The 26885-nt window shown below is 41.0% G+C and overlaps 1 protein-coding gene across 6 annotated transcripts in view; it reads left to right on the forward strand.

The window, feature by feature from the left end:
• Positions 1–18702: 18702 nt before the first annotated feature.
• Positions 18703–26885, forward strand: part of CLOCK (clock circadian regulator) — a 116364-nt gene continuing 108181 nt past the window's right edge. For 5 of the 6 annotated variants that reach the window (XM_036763265.1, XM_036763263.1, XM_036763261.1 and 2 more), the window contains exon 1: positions 18924–18962. The gene's annotated coding sequence lies outside the window, so the exon portion shown is untranslated. Of the gene's footprint in view, positions 18963–26885 lie in introns of all 6 variants that reach the window. The other variant, XM_036763264.1, reaches the window with a different exon arrangement.

Below are 26885 nucleotides of genomic sequence, written 5' to 3' on the forward strand. Positions count from 1 at the left end.
TTTTCCAGTTAACAAATCTATGACTCGATCATCCATCTGTGCTAGTCTTGATCTGGTTCTGGGAAATGAAGCCACAAAAATGAAAATTGTTGGAGGGACTGTGGGCACGCTGATGCGCTGTTGGTGGAATTGTGAATTGCCAACCATACTGAAAAGTACTTTAGATCTACACCCCAAAAGTCACTAAAGTGTGTATATCCTATGCCCTAACAAAACCACTAACATTCAAATCCCCCTAAAAACTTAAAGAAGGAAAGGACCCTCCTTCAGCAGCAGCTAGGTGCTACTCTATTAAAAACCCTAAACTTCACTGAAAATGCTATTTTACTTCTTCCCTCCTCTACAAACTCTCTTCCCCTGTAAATGGTGAGTACTAAATGTTTAGATTTTTTCTTTCTCAGCTTTCCCTGGATGTCTTCAGCAAAAGAATTAGGTTCCTAAAAACAGTTAAGGTGGTGTAATACATTAAATGCTGGTCATGAGATCGAGAAAACCTTACTTTAAAAACTTCCTCAGCTACTTACTAGCTGTATGACCCTGGGCAAGTCACTTAATCTCAGTTTCCTAATCTGTAAAATGGGATAGTATTGTGAGGTCAAATGAGAGTAAAGTGTTTTGCAAAACTTAAGGTGCTATAAAAATACTACCTGTTATTATATTGTTATAGGGAGGAAATGGAATTGAGCTAGTTTTGTGACCTGAGGATAAAATCATCTTATTTTTTAGGTAAATATACATATCAAAATCCAAGTACAACTCCAGACTCTCTTGGAAGGACCACATTTACACTAGAACGAGTGGCAACGGCCCCATCTACTGCTGACAAAAAGTTAATGAACTCCACCTCCCCGACTGCTGGCCCTGCCTGCCATTTCTTATTGAAATCTTAATAAAAAGGTCTTACTAAAAGGAAGTGTTTGTACCTCTACCAAATGCATAATCATTGATTTCATTTCTTCCTTAGGAGGATCCTAGGTTTCAAACTGAGCAGAGCCTCAGAGGTTTTCTAATCCAGGTCTCCTCTTATGAATGAGGAATCTGAGACCCCAGAGGGTTAAGCCATTTGCTCAAGATGACAATGGCAGAAACCACAGAAGCAAAATTTAACCCCGATGCAAATCTCACGTTCTCTTTTTTTTCCCTTCCCTCCCTGCATTCTTTCAAAAAACTCATGGTGGTGAAGATTTTTTTTTAAATCAGATCTGTGATTTTATTGTTGTGAAGAACTCCTGAAGAAACTCCCAATAGAAATGCATATAGACACTTTCTCTGCAATTTATAGTCTTCCAGAGTTTCCCAGGGCTCTAACAGTCTGGTCTTTAGGACTAACTGGCTTCTTGGCAGTGTTGAAGATGGCTGAATAAAAGAACACTGACCCTGGAGTCAGACAACTTGGGTTCAAATTCTGCTCTGACATTTACTGAACCTTCAGCAAGTCATTTTAGCCTATTTGGGCCTCACCTTCTTCATCTGCAAAATGAGGAAGCTGGACAAGGTCGGGTCTCATGAGGCCCACAACGCTCGTTATTGCAGCCTGAACCAGATTAAAATGTAATTGGGAAATGTCTAACAAAATAAATAAAAATACAATAAAACATAGATAATATTAAGATGTGGTTTTCTAAGTCAGCGTTGCCCCATAGGGTCCATACACACACACACACACACACACACACACACACACACATATGCACATATATATTGTTTAGTTTTCTACTTGATTTTAACAATGTTGGACTAGATGGTCTTTGAGATCCTATAAACAATATCTTCATCTTTAAATAATTTTGTCAGAACCACCAGATGGCAGTAAGCCTTCATCTACCAATAGATCGTGCGTGGCATCTATGAGTCACATTTATGTATTTATATGTTCATCTTTCATTGGGTTATGTATTTTTTGCAGACACAAATATTTTGTAATCTGTAACATGGGCTTAATATAGTAGTGCTGTGGACGGATTACTAGGTGGTACAGTAGAATGATGGGCTTGGAGCCAAGAAGACCAGAGTACAGAGCTTGCCTCAGGCACTTTACTAGCTGAATGGCCCTGGGCAAGTTACTTTTTTTTTTTGGTCAGCCTCAGATTCCTCATCTGTAAAATGGGGATTTAAGTACCTACCACCCAAGGTTGTTGTGAAGATCCGATGAGATAATATACGTAAAGTGTTTTGCAAACCTGCAAACCAAAGTGTTATAAAATGTAAGCTATAATTATTATTAGCTAACTGAAGTATTACAGAAATGTTAGCTATTATGAGGTAATTAGGGCTGTGTAAATATTAGCTATTATGAGCTAATTATGTAAATGTCAATTATCATCATAAATGTGGCCAACAACCAGTCTGGTAGAGTAGGTAGAAAGAACACTAGATGTGATGTTAAAACAACTGGATTCAAATCCTGGTTCTTCTTATTGCTGAATAACCTGGCCCAAGGTATATATAGCCTCCCCGGGCCTCAGTTTCCAAATAGTAAACACATTTACAAGCCCTCTAGGAGCTCAAAAACCATTTCATTCTTTATTAGCTGGTTCCAGCATAATTATCTTTACTTCTTTCCTATACCTCAGTACAGACACTTCATAGATCTTACTCGAGTCACTTCTTGGCCAGATTTCAGGGTTTCTTCCCTCCTTTCTTATGTGTTAATACCCAACCTTTCTTGCCCTCTTGCTACATTTTATGGTTCCAAGTACTGTTTCCCTGGTTCTACCACTGGGATTATTACATCAGAAGCATCTTTGCTTCTATTTCCTTTTCTTTTTCCTTAGTCTTGTGCAGTGGGGGTTCTTAACCTTTTTCTGTGTGATGAATAACTTTGGCAGTCTGGTGACATTTCTAAGTGCATGAAATAAAATACACAGGATTAAAAAGGAAACCAATTATGCTGAAATAGTTTTGTTTTTTAATCAAGTTCACAGACCTAAGGTTAAGAATCTCTGCCTTAGAGATCTACCACTAAGAATAAGAGATGGCAACAGAAAAATATATTATTGGTGATGCTGCCTTAATCACTTCAGGCCTGGACTATTACTTTGGGGGGTGGAGGTGGGGCTGGAGGGAAAGCAGTAGGATTAAGTGACTTGACAGGGTCACACAGCTAGTGTCTGAGGTCAGATATGAACTCTGGTCCTCTTGACTCTAGGGCTGGTGCCTCTATCTACCACACCACCTAGCTGTCCCCTACACTATTACAATAGCCTTCTGGTTGGTCACTCTGCCTCAAGTCTCTCTCTACTTCAGCCCGTCCTCCACTTAGTTGCCAAAGTGATCTCAAAAACTACAGATCTGACCACGTCACACTCTCATTCAATAGATTCCAATGGCTCCCTATTACCTCCAGTAAAATCCTGTTTGACTTTTGAAGCCCTTAAAAACCTGACTTCTTACTAACTTTCCAGTCTTTTTACATTACTCCCTTCTACATACTCCAGTGACCGTGGCCTCATTGCTATTCCTCCAACAAGACACTGCATCTCCCCACTCTGGTTATTTTCATTGGCCATCTCCCATGCTTGGAATTCTCTCCCTCATCTCCACCTCCTGGCTTCCTTCTAGTTCCAGCTAAAATCCCACCTTTTACAAGAAGCCTTTCTCAATCCCCTGTAATGCTAGTGCCTTCCCTCCATCTATTTTCACTTTGTCATACGTATGCCTTGTTTGTTCACAGTAGTTTACGTGTTGTATCCCTGATTAAACGGTAAACTCCCTGAGAACAGGAATTATTTTTTGTTTTGTTTTTGGCATTTCTTTGTATCCTTAGTACTTAATATAGTACCTGGACATAGTAGGCACTTAAATGTTTGTTGACTTGGTCTAGTAGTTTTATAGATTTCAATAAGTGCCTTATTACTTGGGGTTATTTCAGATTATTCTGGATCATTAAAGCCTTTAATAATGGCTACAATTTATTTACTCAGATTGAAGGAATTAAAAAAAGGAAAGTACTCCTCTTGAAGGTAAAAATTCATGAGAATATAGTTCATTTTCTATGCTTGTAGAAGCATAAGCTGGGAGAAATGAGTATATGTGGGCGTAGTACAAACCCATTTTCCATAGTGTTTATATATGACAGTTGTTGTTGCTATCTTCATCAGGATAGATTGAAAGTACAAAGAAGAACATAAGAGAGGATTGGATATGGAATTTGTGAAATAGAGCTACTTTGAAAGATTATTCTCCTTTAACCATACCTTGAGTGAAATTTGTGTAATCAATACATAATCACAGGGTGCTTCTTCCCACCCCCAACCATTTCAAGAATTAATAAAGATGCTTCACAATTTTAATTATCAAATTTTAAGGTGCTAACAAACTCTTTAGTTTTTATTAATTGGTTTTTAGATTTCAAACACTGTTCCCAACATAAAGTAGTTCTAGCCTGTGATATTTGATATTCCAAGTATGCTAGGGATACTTCAAAAATCATGATTCAAAAATGGCCTCAAAAATCAGTGGTAGAACGAATGGTATAATCCAACAAGCATTTTTTAAGCATCCATTATATACAAGACACTTTGTGAGGCACTGGGGGATACAAGGACAAAAATGAAAAATATAGCCCCTGCCCTCAAGGGGCATCTTACTGGGTAAAGTATAATGCATGAATGACATAACTATAACTATAATGATGAACAAGTAGTTCATCCTTTGTGGATGAACCAAAGGATATATTTATATATGCGGACCAGATTTGAAGTGAGAGTACTTAGATTCAAACACACGTGCTACCAGTAGTAGTGTCTCTGTTAGCTTGGGCAACTGACTGCTATACCTCATTGGACTTCAGTTTCCTTAACTGTAAACTAAAGGTGAACCAGATCACCTCAGAGTTCCCACCTATGATCCTACGGTCATGTCATCCCTCTACTCAATAAATTCCAGTGGCTCACCAGCGCTTCTAAAAGTAATTATAAAGCCTTTCACAATTCCCATCAGCCGTTCTACATATTTCACCTCCACTGTTTGGTCAAATGAGACTTCCTCCTGTTGCTTATACATTCTATTCCATTTCCTATTTCCACTCATCTGCATTATTGATTTCCTCATGCCTCTTCACCTCTGTCTCTCTGAATGTCTTTCAAGACTGAGCTCAAGCCTTACCTTCTACATGGATTGATAATCATCTCTCATTCCATCTCTCTCTGTGCTTTATACCTCCTAACGCTTCTTTTCTTCACCTAGATTTCTAATTCTCCCATCCATCAGTACTTTGCAAGGTATTTAGCCTTTCAACTGTTCGTCGTCACCTCCATTCCGGATCTTGACTGGAGCAAACCATCAGCTTCGCACCATCTTCTACTCTCATATCCTCTGTTCCTTTATATTATTGGTACTCATGAATTTCCAAAACCCATCCCCAACTCCTTTGGTTTTTCCCATCTTCTGCCTCCTTTGATCCTACTCAAGTATGGCTGATTGGAGTTGGGAGATGTCTTCCAATTGTGCAGACTGAGTCCACTCTAAATTTATGTTATCCAATCTCAAATGGGCCCTCCCTGTAGCATAGCAATCCTTTTTTAAAAAAAAAAAATTGATTAACTATCTCATTCACCACAGTAGCTATTCCAAACCTTCTTTTCCTTCCATATTCATATTGTGAGACTTCATCCATTCCTATAGCTGTAAATATAATTAATTAATATTAGCCATGTTTCCATAAGGTCCATGATAGCATGCTTGGCTATTTGGAAACAGGAAAAACTATCAGATACAGTCATTGCCTTCCCAGCTCTGAGCTTTCTCATTATAGAGATCTAAATTTCCTAAAAATGTCTGTCTAATGTTCTCACTTCACCTCAAACACCACAATATGTCTGATCTCTCAGGAATGGAATCTCAGTCATCTATGGTTTTTTCCCCACATTTGAAATTACACCAGCCTTTCCTTTCCATTCTCTGATTTGAATCCCTGATCCAGGCTTTAGCAATTTCATGTCTGGACTACAGCAAACTCTTCAATGGCCATTTCAAAGCTTTGGATAAAACTATCCTCCTAGATCAGCCTTTCAATTTCATAGTTTTCTTCTCCCAAATGCAGGTGTGTGTATGTGGTGGGGGGTGGGGGGTTTTCTGGGTCCCTTTCAGTTTCATTGATTTGTTTCATTTTTATATTGCGAAGATCTACAGATTACTCCAGCCTCATGAGAAGGCTCTTGTAACAGAGAAAAACAGTTAAGTAAAACTAATAATAGTGACTTCCTTTGAAAGTGCATGTAACATATCACATCTGTTGCACCTCCTCCTTTCATTTTTTTAAAAATAGACAGAAACCTAGGTTCCCCCCATCCACTCCCCATTGGGGAAAAAAGAAAAGAAAAAAAATTCTTGTAACAAAAATGCAAAGTCAAACAAAAGAAATCCTTCAATATCTGTATAAAAATACATATACACACATATGTCTCATTCTACACCCAAAATTCACTGATAATGAAATGACATCCTTTTAAAAATAATTTATTTTTAGTTTTCAACATTCACTCCCATAAGTTTTAAATTTTCTCCCCCTTCCTCCCCTCTCCCTTCCCAAGACGTCATGCAATCCACTATAGGCTCTACATATACATTCCTATTACACATATTTTCACATTAGTCATGTTGTATAGAAGTAGTAAAATGAATGGGAATAACCATGAGAAAGAAAAACATAAAAGAAAAAAAAGAAAACAGTCTGCTTCAATCTGCATTCAGACTCCATATTTCTTTATCTGAATGTGGAGGACATTTTCCATCATGAGTCTTGGAATTGTTTTAGGACCTTGCATTGCTGAGAAGAGCTAAGTCTATCAAAGTCAGTCTTATAGCACAATAGTATTTCATTACATTCATATACCAGAACTTGTTCAGCCATTCCCCAGTTGACGGGCATCCCCTCAATTTCCAGTTTTTGGCCACCACAAAGAGCTGCTATAAATATTTTTGTACATGTGGGTCCTTTTCCCATTTTTATGATCTCTTTGTGATATAGCCATAGAAATGTATTGCTGGGTCAAAGGGTATGCACATTTTTAAAGCCCTTTGGGCATAGTTGCAAATTGTTCTCTAGAATGGTTGGATCAATTCACAACTCCACCAACAATGAATTAGTGTTACAATTTTCTCACATTTTCTATAACATTTATCATTTTCCTGTTTTGAAATATGACGTCCTTTTCAGAGATATAAGGATATCATGTTTCATCATGGATCCTCTAGAATCATGGCCATTGTATTGATCATATGTTTACAGCTTTCAAAGTTTTTTCTACATTGTAATCATTGCATGATTTCTTCTCTTGAATCTGCTCATTTCATTCTCCAGTTTATAAAAAATCTTCAAAACTGTTCATTTGTATAATATTAATTTTATAGTATAAGGTGTTCTCCTGGTTCTTCCCACTTCACTTGGCTTCAGTTTATATGTCTTTCCATAATATTTATTGCAGTTCTTTTTGTGGTGGCAAAAAAAAACTGGAAACTAAGAGGATGCCCAGCAACTGGGGAATAGCTGAATAAATTCTGGTATATGAATTTTGACAGAATACTAATGTGTTATAAGACATGAGCAGAAAGATGATTTCCTAGCTTGAATTTAGAAATCATGTCCCAGTTCTTTCAGTCCTTGCTTGTATCTATTAATTCTTTAAAAATTCCTTCAGACTTATAATTAGCCACATATCTAAATGGGCGATCAAGTGCTCAAAGTAAATAGTTGTCCCCCTAATGAGCCTATGATCTCTAGAAATAGGACTTACATTCATGCAGGACCCTTCTTTTGCAATGTTCCCCAGTCACTGGAAGTGTTTAAGTAGAAGCTAACTGATGATCTGTAAGGGGATTCTTGCAACAAAGGGTCTGGATTAGAAAAACCTCTAAAACTATCTGATTCTTTGATTTTATACATAACATGATTTCATCCATGTCAGCCACTGAATCATATTATCTAAAGTTAAAATATAAACACAATTACTGAAATTTTGTTTATATACTCTTCTCCTGGAAGCCTGGAAGGGATATGGGTGGGTGACTATCCAAATGAAGGTGGGTTTTATTTTGCCCATTCTTGATAATCTAATACGTACGTACACACCAATATCCTACTTTCTACTGTTATCTTCTTCCCATTATTCAAAACTCACAGCAAAATCTCACCTAATCTAGGAAATTTTTCTTTCTCTTTTGAGTCAAGGAGATCGTCACTTTCCTCAACCATTAGTAAACTATGAGCATATAAATCAATTGCCATAAAGAGGAGACCAAAAGAGGTTTTTTGTTTCTTTTTAAACTGCTTTAGTTAGGAAATGATTTATTTGCTAAGCAGAAAAAAAAATGGTATCCAAAGACATTGGTTTAGATTGTAAAGTCATGTAAAATTTTATGGAGAAGGATAATAGAAGATTATAAGCAGGATGACTTTTTAAATCAGTGAAAAGCAATGGAGGAGCAATTACTTTAAACAAAGCTTGTCAAGACTCAACTACCTCTAAATCATCCTGAGGATGCTTGAAGATCGAATTTTAAAAACAGAAAGAAGTCTACAAACAGATGAAATATGGGAAAGAGCTACAATTGTTTTTGGGACATACCCTTTTCTTCATCAGACAGGGGAAGCTTAGTCCCAGATGTATGTAGAGGAAGAAGACATGGTTCTGAATAAACAACAACGAGAAAAGCAGCCAGAGGAGCCCAAGTATACACTGAGGTCTGTGCTGGAGGTGACACAATTGTGAGGACTTTTCACACAACTACTACATTAGGCCAGGCCTTCATCTCTTTCCGGCATTGATTATAGCAACTACCTTGTGACTGATCTCTCTGCTTCAAGTCTATCCATTTCGGTCCATCTTCCATGTTGCCATTAAAGTGTGTGTATGGCGTGTTCAGGGAGGACTAGTACCTTTGGTGGGAGGGCTGCCTTCCATCCTGGGTGTCTACCTGATCCACCTTTGTCTCACTGGTGGCTCCAAGAAGCTGTAGCATGAACAGTAGTCACACCTCAGTAAACCTTTTTAGCCGACAGGTTAAACTAGGTTGAGGGTAACCAAGGGGTCTCAAACCCTTCAGTGAGTTGGGGAGTATGTACTCCAAGTACATGAAGACTTCCTCTGGTGGAAAGTGCAGATGAGAACCATTTGTTTCAATGGCCATGAAAGCAGGTGAAGCAGGCACTGTGGAGTGCTGGGAGCTTAGTTAGACACTGAACACACTAAGGTGATCCACTGCATCTTGAACCATCACCAGTCATCTTGACTTTGTCCTTCCATTGGACTGTGATGATTGTGGAAAAGAGAATGAGGCTGATGACTTCATGCAACTCTGCCTCACTTACATCTAATTTATGCATGAATCAAAAGATATCACTCATACCATCTTACCATTTTTATCTACCTCAAAGTCCTGTGGTGACAGGAAAGTGATAAAATAGCAGGTGCGGATACACTGGGAGTGGTCACAACCCTGCACACAGGTGGCCCAAGCCATAAGGTCACCTCACTGGAAGCAGCAGTGGGATTCAGCAGTCCCCAGGTATGTGAGAAGCCTTTTACGACTGCATTGCTCATCTCCTGGTGTGAGGAAGGGACTAGAAAAGGTACCCTAAAAATTGTCTGCTTACCCAACCCTGGCTTGTTTACCACAGCAGGCAGGGATCCCACCCTCCAGTCAAAACACAAAAAAAATATACAAAAATTTCTGCAAAGATGATTTCACTCACCACTGGTACATGGAATGCACATGTACTTGTGGACAACACAAAATCCAGCAGACTTGAAAGATGAACAGCTCTTGTTGAGAGAGAACTAAGCAGGTATCAAGTCCAAATAGTAGCCCTGAGTGAAACAAGGCTGGCAAATGAAGGCCAACTTACCAAAGTCAGAGCTAGATACAGGCTTTTCTGGAGTGGCCACAGTGAAGGGGAGTGCTGTGAAGCTGGTGTAGGTTTTGCAATCAGAACTAATCTAATCAGCAAGCTTGTATGCCTCCCAAAAGAAGTGAACAACAGGCTCTTGACAGCGGGATTGCCACTTGCAGGAAAGTGCCATGCCACCATCATCAGTGCCTATGCTCCAACCAAGACGAACCCTGAGGAAGTCAAATAAAAATTTTACAAAGACCTGGAGACCCTTATCATCAATGTGCCAAAAGAAGACAAGCTTTTAATTCTGGGAGACTTTAATGCTACAGTAGGCACAGACAAGGCAGGGAGTCCTTGGGAGGAATAGGGTTGGAAACAGCAACAGCAATGCTCGCTTGGTACTGAAGACTTGGACATCTCATGACTAACACTGTCTTCCATTTACCTAAATGCAACCAAACTTCGTGGATGCATCCTTGCAGCAAACAATGGCATTTAATAGACTATGTCATTGTAAGAAAAGACAGGATGTGAGAGTGACAAAGGCCATGTGTGGTAAAGAATGCTGAACTGATCATAGACTTAGCCTCTCCAAGCTAAATATTCCCATTCAACAAAAGTAGTGGCCCCAAGACAAGATGACTAGCAGAAGACTTAATGTCAACAGATTAGAGTGCTTTCCTGGTGGGAACAGTTCACTGCTAACTTGGAGGGAAAGTTGAGCCAATACATAGTTGGGAACAGTGGAGCAGAAAATGAGTGGACGGCTTTCAAGGTTTTGGTGTGCAGCACTGCATTTACACATCTGAGTCGGAACACTTGGAAACATCAAGGCTGGTTTGATGAAAATGATGGGGAGATTCAGAAGCTGCTAAATGAAAAAACAAGAACTCCACAGGATAGTTTATCTGTCTCTAAGAAGGCCACACTTAACTCCATCAAAAGTAAAGAACGAGTGAAGCTTAGTGAAATGCAGGATTCTTGGCTCAATAAAAAGGTGGATGAAACTCAGTTTTATTCTGATAGTAACAATCCAAAGTGCTTTTATGAAGCCTTGAAGTCTATTTATGGGCCAAAGACCTATGGTGCATCTCTACCACTCAATGCTGATGGAGCCACACTCATTAGTGATTAGGACACGATCCTGGAGAGATGGGCTAAACACTCCATGGTGTTCTCAACAGACTGTCATCATTTTATGCTGAAGCCATTGACTGTTCTCATCTGGTTGAAGGCAATCCTTTTCTAGCCAAATTTCCAACTGAAGATGTTTTGAATGTCATTAGGCTTCTCTCCTGTGGCAGAGTATCTGGTCCTGATTCTATTCCAGCAGAGATTTACAAGGTGTTGGGGGGGGTCCATTTTTCATACAAAAGCTGACTGAAATTTTCCAGGCTATATGGCAAGAGGTTATCCCCTAGGAGTTCAAGGACACCTCCACTGTTCATCTCTATAAAGGTAAAGTAAATAGATTGTCCTGTGACATTCACAGAGGGATCTCTCTCTTAGTCATTGATGCCAAGATTCTTGCCGGAGTCCTCCTTAATAGGTTGATCCTTCACATGGAAGCTGGAACTCATGGAACCTGAGAACCAGTGTGGTTTCAGAAAGGGTCAAGGAAATACTGATATGGTATGTGCTGCCTGACAACTCCAGGAGAAATGCCAGGAACAGAACAGAGGTCTGCGAACATCGTTCATTGATCTGACCAAGGCCTTTGACACTGTCAGTTGTGAGGACTTACGGAAAATGATGTCAAGATTTGGTTGTCTGGATCAGTTCATTAGTGTTGTGCATCAATTTCACGATGGCATGCTTGCCTGGGTTCTGGATAATGGCCGATGCTCTTGTGCTTTTCCAGTCTCTGATGGATTGAAACTAGGTTTTTTAGCATGATATTTTCAGCAATGTTGTCAGGCACCTTCAATGAGGACCAACGTAGCATCAAGGTCAGCTACCGCACTGATGGTAAATTATTTAACTCGAAGAGGCTACGAGCCTTTTCATGATTTTTTCTTCTCAGATGATCGTGCACTCAATGCAGCTTCTGAAGCTGAGATGCGACAAAGTATGGATAGTTTCTCCGCCGCTTATGCTAATTTTGGCCTAACGATTGACATCAAGAAAACACAAGTGCTCTACCAGCCAGCACCACACTGTTGTGAAATCATCAGTTTTGGCATATGGAGAAGTTTTGAATACTGTGGATAAGTTTGAAGGTCTACAGAGCCCTTCTGCTGACCTCTCAAATGATATTCCACACCATTCATAGCAGTGACTGAGAGATGTAAAGAATAAAAAGTCCCATTGTACTCACTGTTTCCTAACTATAAAACATCACAAAAAACCATTGAAGCAGCAAAGCATTGTTATCGTTCAGTCGTGTCCAACTCTTTTTGAACCCTATTCGGAGTTTTCTTGGCACAGATACTAGAGTGGTTTGCCATTTCCTTCTCTAGCTCATTTTACTCATGAGGAAACTGAGACAAACGGTTAAATGGCTTGCCCAGGGTCACTCAGCTAGTAAGTGTCTGAGACCCGATTTGGATTCAGGAAGACGAGTTTTCCTTGTTCCAAGCCCAGGGCTCTATGCATGGGCCTACTTTAAAGGCTGTCATCCTCAAGGTGTCTTCCATGCGTGTGTTTTATATATATATTGAAAATGCAATGCTCCAAGGCTGCAGTGTGTGAAAGTCGACAGGTGCTGAATAGCCTATTTGATAATGCAAGTAATACCTATGTGACGTTCCAAGAACTTCTGAGCAGAAAGGAGAGGGCTATAATTTTGTATTAAGGCAAAAGTAGTTGTAGCATAGTGACTTGGTCAGGGGTATGGTCCTTCTCTATAAGAAGAGGTTTCTATCTGTTTCCAGATTCTTTGCATCCAGAGGTTAAGCTCTTCTGGAAATTAGATAGCTAATCAGATCTTGTAAGTACTTTGAAATCACTTCTGCCTGCTAGCAGGATCAATATGTCCATCCCAAGCCTCCAACCAGGGTTAGAAAGTCCCCTCTGTCTCTGGTCAAGTCCTGATTGCTAATCTGAATTCCCTTCTAATAATTTCAGGGGCTATCTTCAAAAGACTTCAAAGGACTGTCTCAATCTGAAGCACCATGTTTTTTCTTGGCCCCAATCCCTTGGATGTTGCCATTCAGTTGAATATGAATATATCTTTTATAATTGCTAAACTAACAAGGCAAGGTCATTGTCTTGCTCTTGACCCACATTGCTGTTTCTATTCTGTATATGTGGCTGATAACAAGCCTCACAGACTTCGAGCTGTCCCACACATCTTTCTAGATTCATTTCTCACTACTCAACCTGCAGGAGGTTGGCTTTGGAAAGCAGAAAGGAAATCTTTTCATTAAAATCTAGAAGTAGGAGAATGTTTGGAGAAAAAGAGAAGCTTTGAAGTAGATAAGGAGTTAAGTGGGGGGATGGGTATAATTTACACCAAATGACTTTAGATATCCCAATAAAGTTGAAAGTGAGGTAATTTTCTGAAAGTATCTGGCAAGCAGGATTTTAATAAATTGATTGATTAAGGGAAGCTTGAGTATCCAGTAAAAACTGATAGGGCTGCTTTAAGAAGAACAAAACACAGTTTAAAGCCAATGGAGGAAGTGTAAAGGGAATCAAAAGGACTGCCAAGCATGCTGAGAGTTAAACTGAAGCTAGACAATTTGAATTTGTAGTTGGCCCAGTCTGCACATCTCTGTGATTTCCCTCAGCAACGCTATCCAACCTGGGGATAGAACCAAAGAATGGAAGATGGCTAGGGACTAGGTCTAAGAGTGGGGAACTGAGAAACATAAAGGGAAGAAAGAAAAAAGAAGAGGGCATGATTGGAGGTTTGCCCTAAAGTGCCTCTGCCTGGGCAGAACTAGTTAAATGGAGGAAGAAAAGGTCTAATGGATTAGGTGAAGTGATGGATATGTGGAACAGCTAGAGATTCAGGTGATGAGGAAGAAAGGTTCAGTGCATGAGGATTAAGTAACAAGTGAGGAAGCTATGAATAAGAAGGGACACCATTTAAGTGAACAATTAAAAAATGTATTAATCCTTTTGTTTTGCTATCGCGGTCATTTTCTGGTATGCCCAGCCTTCCCTGAATCCTCTGAATAACCAATTTCATGCAAAATTATTTCTTCTGACATCACATGTAACTTCTGTAACTTATTTCCCCCATCTCACCCCACCTCAACTCCAATACAGAGAAAAGTAAAATGAGTTTCACCATCTGTTCTCTGGGATTAAAATTGGTCATTACATTTAATCTGAATTCAACCATCTTTCAGTGTTGCAGGTAGTCATTATATATATTTTCTTCCCCCTCTGTATCACTTCATATTAGTCTTTCTATAGTTTTCTGAATTCCATACAGCATCATACTATCCAATAACATTCATATGCTAGTTTGTTAAGCTGTTCCCTGATAGTTGGGCACCGACTTTCTATACTTCTTGCTAACACAAAAAGTGCTGCAATCAATATTTGATTGAACCTTGTTCAATAATACACAGATAATACACAGGAGGCACTGGAGGTTTGGACTCCAGCCTCTAACAGGTTCGCTCTTGATTTGGTCAGACAGGAAAGACAGCTTCAAAGGGGCTAATGATAAGCTTTATTCTAGTCTAGTTTTCTCTAACCGTATTGCTCATAATGGAAGCACTACAAACTCCTACAGTATTCCCTAATCATCCTTCTCACAGGGGCCAGCAAGAAGGGGGGGGACAACTATCCCTACATCTCGATGGGGACAATCAAGATAGGCACAACTTGTGCATTCAACCCTAAAGGGTTCCCCTAAATCTCCTCAAGCCTCAACGGGGGCTGGTTGAGGCAAACACAGATTCCCCCCTCCTGATCTTTGATGGGGGCTGATCAAGGTGCACAGCATCCCAGCTTGTGCATTCAACCATAAAGGTTCCCCAACTCACTGACCACCTGTTTTATAGGGCAATAGACAAAGAAGGCATATTGCCAGCTATAGCCTCACAAGTTTACATCCCCTTAATCCTATATCTCACTGCGCAGTCGCAGTGGATGTTTACAGTTTCAGCACACGTTTATATTATTTATCCTTATATAATGCTGCGCAAGAATGGTGGAGATGTTTTGAACCATGGGCCTGGGAACTCATATCTAGTACCTGGGAAACTGAGGTTGTTATAGCCACAGATCCTGGGAAACTGAACTCTAAGAAATAATAACAAAAATCCACTTTACACACACTAAAATCTACCTTACTTACACTAAAATTCACCTTACTTACAGACCTCTTTTTATTTCTCTTTTTGGGAGTATATATCTAGTAGTAGGGTTGCTGGATTAAACATTATTACCAGCTTAATGGCTTTTCTTGCATAGTTTAAAATTGTTTTCCAAATGGATAGACTTACTGGCAACAGTTCCACCAACAATGTATTAGCGTTCCTCTTCCCTTCACCGCTCCTCCAACAGTCACTATTTCTGTCTTTCTCATTTTTGCCGGTTTTGTCAGTTGGGAGGTCAAATCTCCGAGTTGTTTTAATTTGAATTTCTTTGGATTAATTTTTTTCACATTAAACAAATAATCTATTAAGCATTGACTGTGCAAAATACTGTGCTGGGAATACAAAGAAAGAAAAATGCCCTCAAAAGTAACCAGTTGAAGGAACTAGGCTTGGAAAAATAGAAAGTAAGGGGAGGCCATGACAGCTGTCTTCAGTACTTAAAGAGCTGTCTCATGGAGGGGAGATTAAACTTGCTCTATTTGACTTCAGAGGACAGAACCAGGAACAAAAGCAGCTAGGTGACATATTGGATTGAGGGCTGGACCTCACCTTAGGGAGACCAGTGTTCAAATCCTTCCTTGAACATTTACTCGGTGTGTGACCCTAGGCTGGTCATTTAACTTCTCTCAGTCTCAGTTTCCTCATCCGTAAAACAGGTGACAATAACAGAACCTACCTCACGGGGTTGTTGTGAGGATCAAATGAGAAAATGCCTCAGGAAGCATCTGAGCAATGTGAGACGAGGAGGAGGGAACTCTCAGGGAATGATATCAATTTTTTCAGTGAAATATGAGACAGGGTTCTCTGCTGAGAAGGTGAGAGGAGGGAGAGCCATGAGAAGTTTGAGGAGGGACAAAAAGCCTTTGTGGTGAATGAGACAGTGAATAGATTAGGGGAGAGGGGTTGGTCTAAAAGGATTGCCTTCCTAAAGTGAGAACCCTATTGAGATTATGTAACAAAAATTTGTAGTTGACCCAGTCAGCACTTTTACAGCTTTGTTGAGAAGCATGTGAGTAGAATCACTGGTAATGGATGGTGGGAATAATCCAATGCTGGGCTTGGCAGGTGTGATAAGACTAACCTTTATCAGCATTTCCCTGATTCAGCTTCTCCCCCTTCTCTCCAATAACATCGACAGACCCAAGCTCTCCTTTCTCTAAATCTAAGAGATTATCTCTTTTCAATAAAAGGAGAAATATCAGTCCCCAAGACCTGATTAATTTCCACTTCCCCAGACCAGCTTCCTGGTCACCTGAAGGCATAAGAAGTCTCAGTTAGGAGCTGTCCGGGATTTCTGAAAACCATAGGAGTCCTGACCTGATGACTAAATATTTTTCCATATGTTGTCAACAGGGGAGTGGAAGATGGCCAGAGAAGCTAAATAGCATTGTATCAGTGTTCCATCTTTGCTAAATTTTATGGCAAAGTAAACTACCTTTTGTTATCTGTTTGAAAACTTGAAAGTGCCTCATTTAGTCAAAGCAAACCTGAACTGAGAGTGATAGTGTTAGGGCTGGTAGAGCAGCCTCTGATAGCAGGACAAGATCAACTGTAGGATAAGGAGCAAGGAACTCAAGATAAGGGGATAGTGTAGTGTTGAATCAGTTCATTCAGGATTCAAGATGGGGAAGGAAGGATATTGTAGCCAGTTTATGGGTGACCGCTAGGGAAAGGCCTGTAGACTGGAGTGATCAAGGTCATAGTGAAGATGAACAGGGCTGAGGGACTTCAGGCGAAGAGAAAAGTGAAATAACAACAGATCGTGATCAGATAAAGTAATTTCAGAGTTGATGAACATCAAAGTAGACATGGGTCATGGCAAGATCAAGGGTATAACCATCACTCTGTAGCTGAGATGGGCTTGAGGAGCAGGTCATGGGACATGGGTAAATTAAGGAAGTGGGAGATAAGGGTCTTTGAGGGAATTTCAGTATATATTGAAGTCTTCTAACATGAGGGCAGAACCTGGGGAGGGGAAGAATGACTTAGAGGAAAGAAGGGGTATCTTGAAGGTCAGTAGATAAAAGCCACCAGAATTTTGACTGGGCGATAATTATGGACTGAATGACCCTCAAAAGACAAGAGGTTACTCAGTGATGGGGTAGAAGGAAAATCTGAAAGTGGCAGTGAAGAGCAAGGAGTCTACCAAATTCCCACTAGTATCAGAAAAGACGCCCTGGGAACCAGTGTTATCAGAAGGCAGTCAGGTCTCCAGTGAGTGCAAGATGGAAGGAGAAAAGAAAACATTAGATTATCATCTCCTCTTACCAAGTATTCCTAAGTACCTCCTCGCCACCCATCAGTGACAGAATCCTAGGTTGTGTGGACCATAGGTCTGAATCAGTATGACAATCATATAGGTCTCTTCCCTTGGACAATTTTAAATAAAGCTCACTGAAGGGAATGTTAGTTATATCCAAAATGCAAACCTTTTAAAAACAATACACACTGATTTAAATTCTAAGGATATCCCTTCAAACATGAAAACGCAAAGGAATTGAACCGTCTAACACCCCTACTTCCAATAAATCCAACCTGCTTTGCAAGATGGACCCAATATTTCTTAAGCACCAACTGGCTCATTAGCTGCATGCCTACTTTTTAGGGAGGCATCCGTTTTGACAGTTACTGCCTAGGGCCATGGTTGCTACTGTGCATCAAACCTCCCTCCTCACCCCCTCCAGGCATCAAACCTGGGGGCGCCTATCTTTGGCCCGCAGACCACCCGGAAGAAAATGCAGAGGCGGGGTTAATTTGCTCTGGACCCACAAGATCCTGGAGAGAGGGGGAGGGGAGGGGAGGGAGAAGGAGGAGTTGCCATCCTCAGTTCGGGCCACACGCACGAGGGGGTTGTCTTCCTTCTTTCCTGCCGCCCACGCAGCCTCGAGGAGCAGAGCGCGGGGTAGGAAGGGCCGGGGCTCGGCGGTGGGAGCCCCAGTTTTCCTTCTCCGCCTTCGTTTGGTCCAAGACTTTAAGAGGCAGGGCTTCTGTCCTCGGGAAAGCCACTCCAACCCCACCTCCCGGCTTTCCAGTAACGGGATCCGTTCCTGCCAAATGCTGGGAAGGAAGGCAGGAGAGAGACCTACGGGAAAACCCCAGCTTCCTCTGTGTCCCGGCCAGTCTGGGAGAAAAGGGGCAGAGATTGAGCCGGGTGGGAGGCGGGGATAGGGGCAGGGGGCGGGAGAGGGGAAACCGCTAGAGCCCGCGCAGGCGCATGGCCAACGCAAAAGCTGGGCAAACAGGAATTCCCTCACCCCTTCGGCCTCGAGGGCCCACATCCAGGAATCCGCATGCGCACCAAAAGGCTCGAGGAGCCTTGGAGGCATGGCTGAGAGAACCGGGCGAGGGCGGGCTGAGCCTCCACTGTTGGCGAGGACTGCATTCGGCGCATGCGCCGGGTGAGACGCTCAATCACAGATTTGATTTGCAGCTTGCCGATTAAAAAAAAAAAATTAGGGGGGGAAAAAAAAAAGGCCTGCTCCCTACGCGTGCGCGCTGCGGGAAAGCATAGCCAGGGCGGCTGGGCCCGGGGCCTGTCCGTTGCCGGTAGGCTTAACTTGGCGGCGCATGCGTGCTAGCAGTGCCGGCGGATGAGGGGAGGGGAAGAAAAGAGGAGGAGAAGGAGAAAGAGGAGTGGGTTGGCCGCAGCGGCGGCAGCAGCAGCAGCAACCGCGGCGGCGGTGACTGCGGGTACTACTCGCAGGCCTCGGGTGCTGCTGCTGCTGGCGGTGGAAGCTTGTGGTGTGTCGGGGGCTCTTTGGAAGAGGCAGCAGCTGCCGCAGCCACACTGCGGGGTGGGGGGAGGGGGGAGAGGGAAGAAGCCGCCGGAGCCGCCAGCCATTCGCACGGTAGGGACTGAGGGCGCTGGAGAGGGCAGGGGGCCGGCCGGCGCGGAGGCGGGGGTGCACCTCAAAGTTTGACAGCCGCGCGGGGGAGTCTCTTTACAGGAGTTGGCTCCGGGGCCCGCCCGAGGAGGGGACACCCCTCCCCCCTGGGGCGAGCCGGGGCTACCTGGCGGGCGGGGAGGGGGGGGGGCGGAGGCTGGGGGCGGAGCGGAGAGCCGGGGCACCGAGGGTGTTTCCTCAGGGACCCGCTAGGCCTTGTGACCCACTTTATTTCTGTCACTACTCGAGCACGTTTGGAGCGCAGCCCGATTGGGCGCCCGAGTGGCCCTGGGCTCTCGGTCACCCTCGCCCCGCCGCCGGCTCTCGCGCGGCCCAGTGAGCATCCCTCCTCCCCCGCTGCCAGTACCCACTGGGCTCCGGAGCGTCGTGCCCGGCGCGGCGGGGAGCGGAGCTGGGAACTGAGCGGCCGCCCCCGCCGCATCCGGCCCGCGGAGAGCCGCGCCGGGCCGGGCCAGCCCCAGGCGGGAGTCCGAGTTCGGACCGCCCCCCACGCATGTGCTGCTTAGGACGCGGAGCCGAAAGTGAGGTAGAGGTGGCTGGGGGCCCCTTGGCTTCTTTTGACCTCGGGGCTCTTCTGACAGCCGCTCTTGCCCCTTGCGCCCGGTCCCGCGCCGCCTCCCGGGGTGCCTGGGCCGAGACGTGGTGGGTAAAGCCTAGGGTTTCCCATTTGGGTGAGGAGCGGTTTTACCCCCGTATGGAAGCGCCTCGTTCAGCGAAGCAGAATCGGGCGATGAAAGAGGCTGGGACCTGGCGGATGCAGGATGTCATTAGTTTGTTGTTTCCTGCAATTGGGACTGATAGGCACTGGGAAAACTTTCAGGCATTGGAGTGTGTGTGTGCGTGTCTGCGTGCGTTCGTGCCGGCGCATGTCTGTGTATGTGCGGGTATATATTATATATGTATAATAGTATTCACAGACATACATACGTGTATATATACAACATACATGTGTGTGTATCCCTGCAGGCATGCCAGCGTGTGTCTATGTATGTGCGTGTTCTGTGCGTGCTAATACATGTGTGTGTATCAATACATGCATGTGTATATATAGATTGTGTCCCAGCGCATGTATATGTGTGTGTATATATAGGTACTTGTGTGCCTCTGTGTGTGTGGAAATAGGTGTATATGTTTCTTCATATGTATGTACGTGTGTGCCCCTTCTTGCCAGCATGTGTACGTGTATATCTGTATATTTATGTGTGTGTGCCTGCTGATAGGCTAGCCCATACGTGTGTGACTAAGTGGAAATGTATATATGTGTGCGTATATGTGTGTGCCTACAAGCAGTTATGTATGTCTGATAATGTGTATTCGTGTATCTGTATATGTGTGTACATTTGTATATGCATGTGTGCGTACCTATACGTATGCACATTTGTGTATATGTGTACGTGTGTGCACATCAGTGAGTGCATATACACCTGTATGTGTGCATATCATATATACACATATACACAAGACATGTACACATGTCTAAACAGGCACCCCCCGCAAAAAAAAAAAAAACCAAAGATGAAAATGAAAAGAAAAAGGGAAATTTGTTCAGCCCACATTATTTGTTTATTTTTATGATCCCTAAAATCAGAGTAATACGGTTCCATTCAGGATTGCATTTCAATATCTCAGTGAGGGTTTTTTCTTTTTTTTGTCGGGGTGAAGGTGTGGAAAAGGAATAGAAGGAAAAGAGACTGCATTGTTGAATGTATTTGCTATAAATATTTAAAGATTAACATGGAAACATCCTAATCCAAGATGCATTTTAGAAAGTGCATTCCTTTTACTGAACTAAGTCCTTTGAGATGCCTATAATCTTATCTTGCTTTAAAACTTGTTAGGGAAGAAAAGTAATCTAGATTCAAATGTTAAAACACTTGACTGAAAAAAAAAAGATTGTTTCTAAAGTTAAGCACGAATAGAATAAAGTTTGAAATTAGTTATATTTCTTTGCACACTAATATATTCGATGGCCTTTTTGAAATAACTTATTTTTTAATTCAAGAAAACAAAAACTAATGGAATACTCTGATTTGTGGACTTTAATTTTGACCATGAACAGAGATTTTAAACTTCAATTGAATCCAGAATAATTTGCATTTCTGTATTTCACTTTGGTTTAGATACAGATTGTCATGGTGCTCTTTGGATTTGACATAGTGGTTGTCATGCTCATATTTTCAGAGTTTAGCTTCATTTCTACATCATTAATCACTACTATGTACTTCAGTTTGTTTTCCTGTCAATCACTTAGGAAAAGTGAATACTCCAATAATGATTTGGTTTGTCTAATAGTCTGCATTTCAGGTTATAGAATTTAAGGATCTCAGCAAGTACTATATATAAAATTCATTTTAGGAAATAAGGGAATTCTCTTGTAAATAAATATATTAACTGTTTAAGAGATTTTCATGATGAAACTCATACTAAAATAATTTTTAAAGTTTAATTTTAATATATGTCTTGTTTTATATACTTTTAAAATTACCGTTGTCCTAATCTTAATGCAAGAAAGGGTATGGGGACTAAAAGGAAGCTAAAATACATTTTTTAAAATTTCAAACTCCCTCTAGTGGCTAATAGGGTGTATCCTGTTGAAATTACTTTAGCAAGGAGTGGGACAAAAATATGAGGAAAATTATTGTTATTCTGTTATTGAAGATTTTTTAAAAAGTAACTTACTAGACTTACTTTTTTTTAGTAAATTTTGTATTATATTTGTGTATCTTTGTACTGTAGGCCATATGATTTTTGTATTTGATTTCTTCTTACATATAATTTCATCCTTTGGTTCTGAAAGATGGGCAGTTATTTCCAATTTGCTTTACATTAGGGGTTCTGTTCAGTCTTGAGCGTTGCAATCTATGAACAAATGAATGATTTTGTAATACATCATAAAATTTAGTTTGCCATACAAAAAGGCAGCTATAAGTCTTAGAAATATCTATGTCTTCAAATTTGAAAGGGCAGCTTAGTTTGTGAGCATTTTGTGTTGCCCTAGGTATGCTCATACTGGTATGGACTATGGGTGTTAAATATCCTTGATTTCAGCAGGTCTGGACTTGAGTGTGTCTCAGTCTGTACAGTCCCTGGGCTAAGTCCTCTACTTCTGCACACTTTAAAATATTATTTAGTATTTTATTTTTCCCCAGTTACATGCAAAAACAATTTTCAACATTCATTTTTAAAACTCTGAATTCCAGATTCTTTCCCTTCCTCCCTCGCGATCATCCCCCTCATTGAGAAGGCAAGCAATTTGGTTGTACACTTGTATAGTCATGTAAAATATTTCCATATCAATCATGTAGTGAAAGAAAACATAGACAAAACAAACCCCTCAAGAAGAATAGAGTAAAAAAAGTATGCTTCAGTCTGTGTTCAGGCCCCATCAGTTCTTTCTTTGGGGACGGATAACATTTTTTATCTTAAGTTCTTCAGAATTATCTTGAATCATTGTATTGTGGAGAATAGCTAAGTCATTCACAGCTGATCATCTTACTATATTGCTATTACTTTGTACACAATACATTTCACTTTGCATCAGCTCATGTAAGTCTTTCCAGATTTTTCTGAGAGCATCCTCCTCATCATTTCTTATAGCACAGTAGTATTCCATAACAATTACATAGCACAGTTTGTTCAGCCATTCCCTAGTTGATGGGCATCCCCTCAATGTCCAATTCTTTGCCACAAGAAAAATACTGCTATAAATATTTTTGTATATATAGGTCCCTTTCCTTTTTTTTTTTTTTTTGTCTATTCGATACAGATACAGACCTTAGTAGTGATGTTGCTAGGTCAAAAGTTATACATGGTTTTGTAGCCCTTGGGGCATAGTTCCAAATTGCTGTAAAGAATGATTGAAACAATTCACAACTCCACCAAAAGTGCATTAATGTTTCATTTTTCTCATATCTCTTCCAACATTTGTCATTTTCCTTTTCTGTCCTATTAGCCAATCTAATAGGTGTGAGTAGTACCTCAGAATTATTTTAATTTGCATTTCTCCAATCAGTAATGATTTAGAACATTTCTTCATATGGTGCTAGATAGCTTTGATTACTTCATCTGAAAACTTCATGTCTTTTGATCATTTATCAGTAGGGGAATGGCTTTTATTTTTATAAATTTTACTGAGTTGTTCTCTATATATTTGAGAAATAAGGCTTTTATCAGAGAAACTTGCTTCAAAATTTTTTTTCACAGTTGCAGTTGCTAAATGTATTTCTCTCCATTCTATTCCCCCCCACCTCCCCATTCATTCTCTTTCCTTTCACCCTATTCCTCCTCAAAAGTGTTTTGCTTCTGGCTACCACTGCCCCCAATCTGCCTTCCCTTCTGTCACCCCCACCCCTTTTCTTACCCCCTTTCCCTCCTACTTTCTTGTAGAGTAAGAGATTTCTGTACCCAATTGAGTGTGCATGTTATTCCCTCTTTGACCCAGTTCTGAGAAGAGTAAGGTTCACTCCCCCTCCCACCTCCCCGTCTTCCCCTCCACTGTAGAGATAATTCTACCTCTCCATTTCCCTTTCTCCCAGTGCATTCCTCTTTCACACACCTCAATTTTATTTTTTTAGATATTATCTCTTCATATTCAACTCACACTTGTGCCTCTATCTATATAAACTACTTCTAACTGCCTTAATAATGAGAAAGTTTTTATGAGGTACAAGTATCATTTTCCCATGTAGGAATGTAAACAGTTTAATCTTATTAAGTCCCTTATGATTTTCTCTTCCTGTTTACCTGTTTTATGCTTCTTGAATCTTGTATTTGAAAGTCAAATTTTCTATTCAGCTCTGGTCTTTTCATCAAGAATGCTTGCAAATCCTCTGTTTCATTGAATGTCTATTTTTCCCCTGCTGGATTATACCAGTTTTGCTGGGTAGGTGATTCTTGGTTGTAATCCTAGCAGCTAGTTCCTTTACCCTCTAGAATATTGTCTTCCAAATCCAGTCCTTTAATGTAGAAGCTGCTAAATCCAAATCTTAGCCTGACTAGCTCCATGATACTTGAATTGTTTCTTTCTGGCTGCTTGCAATCTGCTCCTTGACTTGGGAGCTCTGGAATTTGGCTATAATATTCTTGGGAGTTTTCATTTTGGGATCTCCTTCAGGAGGTGATCAGTGGATTCTTTCAATTTCTGTTTTAGCCTCTGCTTTTAGAATATCAGGGCAGTTTTCCATGATGATTTCTTGAAAGATGAAATCTAGGCTCTTTTTTGTGATCATGGCTTTCAGGTAGTCCAATAATTTTTAAATTATCTCTCCTTGATCTGTTTTCCAGGTCAGTTGTTTTTCCAGTGAGATATTGCACATTGACTTCTATTTTTTCATTCTTTTGATTTTGTTTTATTGTTTCCTGATTTCTCATAAAATCATTAGCTTCCATTTGCTCAGTTCTAATTTTTAAAGGAATTACTTTCTTCAGTGAGCTTTTATACCTCCTTTCCCATTTGGCCAATTCTACTTTTTAAGGCGTTTTTTTCTTCAGTGAATTTTTGTGCCTCTTTTTCCTTTTGTCCAGTTGGGCTTTTCAAGGCATTCTTCTCCTCATTGGCTTTTTGTACCTCTTTTACCATTTGGCCTGTTCTGTTTTTTAAGGTGTTATTTTCTTCAGCATTTTTTTGTGTCTCCTTTACTAAGCTGTTGAGTCTTTATTCATAATTTTCTTGCATCACTCTCATTCCTGTTCCCAATTTTTTTTCTACTTCTCTTACTTGATTTTCCAAATCCTTTTTGAGCTCTTCCATGGCCTGAGACCAATTCATATTTTTCTTAGAGGCTTTGGATGTTGGAGCTTTGACTTTGTTATCTTCTTCTAGTAACTTTCTATGGTCAGATTTTTTTTCCTGTTCTTTGCTCATTTTTCCCATCTTTTTTTATTTTTAACTCTTTGCTAAAGTGGAGCTCTCCTTCCAGGGTGGAGAGTGCACTGCCAAGCTTTAGGGGATTTGTGTGGCTGTTTTCAGAGATACTTCTAGGGACCTGTAAGTTTTCATTTCTTCCAAGGTGGTATTATCTAAGGAGAGGTGTGTTTACTATTCTCCTGGCCTGTGCTCTGGTCTGTGAGTGACCACAAGTGTTCTTTTTTGTCCTTGGGACTGTGACAAGGGTACCCTCCACTGCAGCTGCAAAGAGATTCCTGTAATCTCCTTCTGATCAGTTGTTTGATCTCCTTACCATCTGTAGGCTGAGAGCTCTCGAGCAGCTGCTGCTGCTGCTGCTTGATTCAATGACTCCCAAGGACTGCTCCTGGTTTTCTGGGGCCTATCTGTGCTGGTGTGGCCTGCACTGAACTGCACTCCCCCTCACCCAGTGCTACAGACCTTTCCTGCAGACCTAAGTTTTCATTGCCTGGAAAATTATTTCACCCTGCCCTTTTGTGGGTTCTGCTGCTCCAGGAATTGTTTTGTGGCATTATTTAAAGGTGTTTGGTGGGGTTTTGGGGAGAGTTCAGGTCAGTCACTGTCTTTTCTCTGCCATCCTGGCCCCACCCACCTTTCTGCACACTCTTTTAACAAACTTGTGCGCCCCAGAACCATATTAAGCTCTGGGCAGTTTTCTGAAATGGACTTCAGTACAGACCTTCATGAACCAACACTAGTTCATTCAGAACTAATGGCTAATAGAAAGTAGAAGAAAAGGTGGGGATGACCTTTTACTTGGCATATGTTTAGCCACCAGCACAGAAGCATGAGCTATCTCCAGGCTCAGTGACTACCATTCAGATAGTTTCACCTGAATAATTTTTGTCAAGCTATTGTGTCATTTTCAGTTCTTTTCAGTTGTTAAATTTTTCTCTTACCCCTTCTAATCCTTCTGTCATACACACACAAGAACTGACAGACAAAACTAAATTCCTAGATACAGGGAAAGATGACTTTTCAGTAAGTTATTGCATTCCTCATGAAGTACATAGGTAAAAAGGGCTAAATCACTATCATCCATTGCTAGATGCTAAGCAGCTCTGAAATATGTCGGGATACTATTCCTGTAGCTGTTGTTTTGAGAAATGCATGAGAGTAGCCTGTATGTATGCTTATGTGTTTGTATATTCATACATGAATATATTTTTTGAAAACCTACATTTTTAAAGAGTTTTCTTCTGGTGATGCTCTATTGATTCAAGTCATAGAATGCCATAGTTCCTAAAGAATTAAGAGGGTCACTAAAAGGGCGATGAAGAGGAATAATGGTGGGTGTGAGTAGGCTGCATTTTATTGCCAAGCAAACATTGCCTAAGAGCATTGTAAAGGGTGTCATCAGAGAGATGTTTGGCTGGAAAAGAGGTCATATGGAGAGAGCGATAGATAAGTGCCTGGGTGTATACAGTTAGTATCTACATGATAGCAAGAGAGCTAGAAGGCCCTCTGGTCTCCTGTGGAGAACCGATGGGAAGACATGGACTAACATAGCAAAAGAAGAGGGTGCCACAGTTGAGTTGCACCCCTCATCCTTGTAGGGAATACCTACATTGAGAAGACCACAGATGTAGCAAAATATTTTTGCAGAGGAAGAAAAGTGACATCTTTGATTCTGTTTCTCTTTATCTCTGATTTTTGGGGTCTGGCAGTAGTAGTTGTATAATATGGTAAAACAGTTTGTGTTCTTTCTCTTGTCATTGTGGCAGTGGTTTACCCACTTACTAAATTGGACACACGGGTATCTTGTTGAAAAAAAATCACTAAAGGACCTATATTTTGCTCACTTCTATGTAGTGACTCCATCAAAGATTCTGTCCTATTATACTAAATATATATATATGTACATATATGCATATACATATGTACTTATATATACACACACATCACCATAAAAATGAAAGAAGAGAATAAATATTTAGACTCCATGAGCACAGCCTCTGAAT

Source organism: Trichosurus vulpecula, chromosome 6 (assembly GCF_011100635.1).
Source record: "Trichosurus vulpecula isolate mTriVul1 chromosome 6, mTriVul1.pri, whole genome shotgun sequence".
NCBI lineage: Eukaryota > Metazoa > Chordata > Mammalia > Diprotodontia > Phalangeridae > Trichosurus > Trichosurus vulpecula.